This window comes from Tripterygium wilfordii, chromosome 20 (genome assembly GCF_013401445.1).
Source record: "Tripterygium wilfordii isolate XIE 37 chromosome 20, ASM1340144v1, whole genome shotgun sequence".
NCBI classification, from domain to species: domain Eukaryota; kingdom Viridiplantae; phylum Streptophyta; class Magnoliopsida; order Celastrales; family Celastraceae; genus Tripterygium; species Tripterygium wilfordii.
The window spans coordinates 2743292-2748791 of record NC_052251.1 but is presented as its reverse complement, the minus strand read 5'-3'; the positions used below and the strand labels follow the sequence as shown (position 1 = coordinate 2748791).

The following is a 5500-nucleotide window of genomic DNA, read 5'->3' as shown; positions in this document are numbered from 1 at the left end:
GTCTTTAAAACATTGGTGAAAAGTATGGCCAACAAAATTACCATTGTGTGACATACTACATTCTCCTTCCCACTCATACTACATTATCTATTAATTATACATTCGAAAATACAAAATAATTGTCACATGTTTTCTTGTTTCAACCATGAGAATGATTTTTTATAACTAGGGGGTCAAAATTGAATATTCAAGGGTGTCTTTTATGTAAATTAGTATATAACTAGGGGTATTAAAAAAATTTGAGGGGGGTCAGCTACCCCCCTTGGGTAAGGGTAGCTTCGCCCCTGGTTGTGACATTGAAAAAAACAGAGCTCCCTTCTTTTTTTTGAATTAATCAATTGGTTAAAACAAAAATAAATAATTTCGATCAATTAGAATTATAATTCCATCAGTACAATGACTTATTATTTTCGTATAGTAATTGGTTTTCCTAATTCAATACTTTTTTTTTTGAAAAGGTGTATAAGTCTTAACAATTCATTCCATGAAAGTAAAGTTACACACACTAGTTCGTTAATCAACAGTTAGACAAAATTTACGGAATGATAAAAGTAAAGCAACTCTACAATTTTTACAAGTAAACCAAGAGGGGGAAAACATATAGTTTATAAAGCGACTAACCTTGAAACAATTCACTATATATGAAAAACATTTACACAAAATAGAACCTATATCTACACGAATTACACACTTCTCAAAAAAATCTTATCCACATTTACACATTAAATAATAGATAAAGCAATCCAATAGAGTTGTCTAAAATAATCAAACAAGTAGATAAAATCCGATTCATTGAGATTAACAAACTTCAAGGTTACTTCCCTGAAGACATAATTGAATCAAATGAGAGTGAGGATGCACTTGTCATTTACAAACTAAGATTTAAGAATCCTACTCAGACACAACACACACGGATTGGATCTAGGTTGACCTCCCCTTCATCAAAAAAAGATTGATCTCCACCAAATCAAGGAGGCCACACACTATAAATCATATATGTGTCTTTGAAACACACTAGAAGAACCGATGTGGTGAAGAATCCACGACAAATGGATGAGAAGATTCATATTGTTAAAGGTTTGATTGAAAGTGTGTTTATTCTCTCTCAAGGAGGCAATATATAAGTTACAATTAATCACCAATCAGTGATTCACGGGTATCAATTACCCTTTGATAAGGAAACTTATACATATTGGAAATCAATGGAAATCAATCATATAATAAGAGAATATTACGTTGACTTGTTTAACACCCCCTCTCAAGTTGGTGCGTAGATATCTACTAAGCCCAACTTGTCCAACGAGTCATGAAAAACCCTTGTAGATACGGCGTGAGTTAAAACATCTGCTAATTGTTGATCTGATTTTACGAATGGAACCTCCACCAACTTATCTTCTAGCTTCTCCTTGATGAAGTGCCGATCTACCTCAACATGTTTAGTACGGTCATGTTGTACTGGATTATCTGCTATCTCCCTCGCTGCTTGATTGTCACAATATAGGTGCATTGGTTCTTTTGGCTTGAATCCAATTTCAGTGAGCAAAATCCTAATCCACAAAAGTTCACAAATCCCTTGCGCCATCCCCCTATACTCGGCTTCTGCAGAGGATCGAGCCACTACATTCTGTTTCTTGCTTCTCCATGTCACCAGGTTGCCTACCACGAATGTAAAGTAACCAGACGTAGACCGCCGATTAACAATGTTACCAGCCCAGTCTGCATCCGTGTACCCTTCTACTTTCACATGACCATGCTTTCGGAAACTCCAATCTGCATCAGTGTACCCTTCTACTTTCATATGACCATGTTTTCGGAAACATAATCCTTTGCCCGGGCTTCCCTTCAAATAACTCAAAATACGAGTAATTGCTTCCATGTGATCTTCGCTTGGTGCATGCATGAATTGACTGACAACACTTACCGCATATGCAATATCGGGTCTCGTCAATGATAAATAGATCAACTTTCCTACCAACTTCTGATATCTTTCTTTGTTTGTAGGAATTTGATCCTCGTAAATACCCAGATGATATTTTGCACAATTGGAGTATCAGCCGGCTTGCATGCAAGCATACCAGTTTCGGACAGAAGGTCCAAAACATACTTTCGTTGTGATAGACAAATTCCCTTTGGAGAGCGTGCAACTTCAATACCCAAGAAGTACTTAAGTCCTCCTAGGTCTTTCATCTCAAACTCTGATGAAAGGTGCTTTTGCAATCTCTCAATTTCTTGTACATCATCTCCTGTGACAATCATATCATCAACATCTATGATAAGTGATAGGTATGATAATACCTATTGTTTTTGGTAGAAATATCCCCCTCTTAAGCTTTCTTTTGATAAATAATGAGTGTATTTATGTGTTGATTTGTATTTTGATAGGTTGATTGCGGTTTGGATGAAAAGCGACGGAAAAAGGGCTGAATTGAAGAAAATGTCCACCGACCTTCGTGTGTTCAAATAGTCATAACTTTCTGTCACGTTATTGGAATTTAGCGCAACAAAAGGCATTGGAAACTAGACATCTCAAGCTTTCCGTAGAATCTAAAATCATGCAAATCTGAGGTCATATGGAGAAGTTATGGTCATTTTAATCATGTGCCTAGGGGTAACGCGCCTAGGCGTGGCAAGCCTAGGCGCACAATTTGTGCACGCCCAGGATCACTCCTACACGCCCAGTCCAGAGAGTTGGACTTAAATTTGAAGTTGTGCACGCCTAGGATTGCGCCTAGGCGTGCGCCTAGGCGTGTGCCTAGCGTGGTGCGCCTAGGCGTGAAAACAACGCGCCTAGGCGCAAAAAGCAATTTTCTGGGATGTTTTAAGTCGCGATTTGTCCGAGCTGCGGGAGTTTGGAGACCTAGAATAGAATTTCTGGGGAGCGAAAGCAGAGGGGGAGGCGACTCTTGGAGCTAGGAGGAGAGATTCTTCAGCTCAACTTGGATCTACTCAACTAATTGGGTTTATTCATGATTTTCTCATCTCTCCTTTTGTGTTTTTCTCTCATTATGTGTAACTAAACCTCTAGTGCCAAGGCTAGGATGAAGCCTTGGGTTTGATGACTTTGTTTATGACTTGATTTACATACATATGAGTTGATTTGGGTATAAATCTTGTGTTTCTATGTTTGATTGCAATTTCTTCATGCTTGTGGTGTTTGGCCAACACTTTAGGTTTTTGGATGAAATTGTTTGGAGAATTTGCTTAGACAATAATATGTCAAGTAGATTATGCTTCTTGAAACACTTGATTATGAATGTGTCTCCCTTTAATTAGGTGACAATTTGTATGAATCCTAATCTCCATAGAAATCCATGAATTCCTATGCATGTTTAGACCAATAAGATGGCTAGAATGTATTTAGGAATATCCGACCTAGACCAATAAGATGGCTAGTAATCGATTTTAGGGAGATTTGGCTTAGGTGCGCTAAAACCGACTTAGGTACGGATTCGTTATGCCCGAATTAGCAAATGTGTGTGTGAATTTGTGTCATCGCAAGTTATTTCCCAAGGGGGATTCCAAAGCCTTGGTGTTTATCTCATTTGCATTAGTTACATCCTTATTCAAAGAAAATACCAAAAATACTTTACTATTTGCTTGTTTTAGTTTAATTATCCAACCAAACAATCTTGAGTTGAACTTTACTTTTGTTTGCATTGTCCATACGTAAATACAAGTATAAATTTGGATTAGATATAACACCGTCCCTGTGGATTCGACCCTTGCTTATCATTGTGCTGTAGTCGCCGACTAGTACACTTGCTAGTAAGGTTAATTTAGACCCAACAAGTTTATGGCGCCGTTGCCGGGGACGGTTGCTTATATTTGATCCATTCTTGTTTATATACATAGATACTTACATACTTAGTTTAGTTTTTACTTACTTGACAATTAGTGATCCTTATACTATTTTTTTCTTGTTTGTAGTTCATGCAAGGAAGGCGTTCTCAAGATACTGAAATTCTTCCTGTTGATCTAGACTTGGAACGTACACGAAGGAACAAGAGAGACAAGGACCTTCTTGAGGAGCAATCTTCTACTCGGTCTATCTCTCCTACATCCAGCTCTAGTTCGTCTAGTGACAAAATTTTGGGAGAACATTCTGAACAAGCAAGCATGGCTGAAAATCGTGAAGAAGTTGGCAACAATGCAAATGCTCCTGTTACCATCATGGACTACTCTATGCCACAATTCTCTACTAGACAATCTTGCATCATATTACCAACCATTCCGCCAAATCTATCTTATGAGCTTAAATGTCATGTGATTAACATGCTCCCATCATTCTCAGGAGCGGAAAATCAAGATGCTAGTGATCACATTGATAATTTTCTGGAGATTTGTGGCACTCAAAAAATTCAAGGCATATCTGAAGAGTTCATACGGTTGAAGCTATTTCCTTTTTCTCTTAAGGAAAGTGCTAAGATCTGGTTCAAGACTCTGCCACCAAATTCTATCACCTCTTGGGAACAACTTTCTGCTAAGTTTATTCAGAAGTTCTATACTCAGTCAAGGACACAGAGGCTTAGGGATCAGATTTTCCATTTCAGGCAGAACAAGGGAGAACCACTTTTTAAGGCTTGGGAGCGATATAAAACTTTATTGATTGGTTGCCCACATCATCAATTCTTGCCATGGCAGATTATATCATACTTTTACCAACATCTGGCTGATGAATGCCGCCATAGGTTAGATGCAGCTGCTGGAGGAAATATTATGGCTAAGGAACCAACTGAAGCCAATGAAATTATTGAGACTGTGGTGGCAAATTCCTCACAATGGGATAATCGTGATCTTGATGCTCCTAGACACATGGTTTATGAGGCTAGTGGTTCAAATACAGAGATGGCATCTGTGGCTAGGAAATTGGATGCGGTAGTGACTTTGCTGAGCAGAAATTTGGATCCTTGCGGCATTTGTGGAGGCACCGATCATCCTACTCATGTATGTTCTAGAAGTGGGACATTTCCTGAAGCTGAAGTTAATGCTATTCAACCTTTTCATAGGCAGCAGAATGATCCGTTTTCTCACACATATAACCCAGGATGGAAGAATCACCCCAATTTCTCCTATGCTTCACCCCAGAATTTCAATCAAGGGCCTAGACCTTGGCAAGCTCCACGACACGAGCCACCTTCTCAAGATGCAAGGAAGTCTACTATGGAGGACCTTATTTCCCAACTTGCTCAATCACAGGTCTCAATGCAACATTCACAAGCAGAGATGAGCAAGTCAATGACTCAGTTGCAACAAACTGTTTCCAGTAATACTCAATCTATCGCAAAGCTTGAAATGCAAGTAGGACAACTTGCTCATGCCTTGAGTGAAAGACAGCCAGGAAAGCTGCCGAGTCAACCTGAGGTAAATCCTAAGCAGTATGAAGATGCTAATGCTATTACTGTTTTGCGAAGTGGGAAAAAGTGGATAACATGATTGAGTATAAAAAGCTTGAAGGTGAGAATCATGATGAACCTATAGCGGTGGAGCCAAGTGTTTCCAA

The 5500-nt window shown here is 38.8% G+C and overlaps 1 non-coding gene across 1 annotated transcript; it reads right to left on the bottom strand.

Annotated features, from left to right (window-relative positions):
* Positions 1 to 4521: 4521 nt before the first annotated feature.
* On the bottom strand, positions 4522 to 4628 carry LOC119987578. Its single transcript, XR_005465472.1, has one exon. It is a non-coding gene; the product is annotated as a small nucleolar RNA R71 (small nucleolar RNA).
* Between the last annotated feature and the right edge of the window lie 872 nt (positions 4629 to 5500).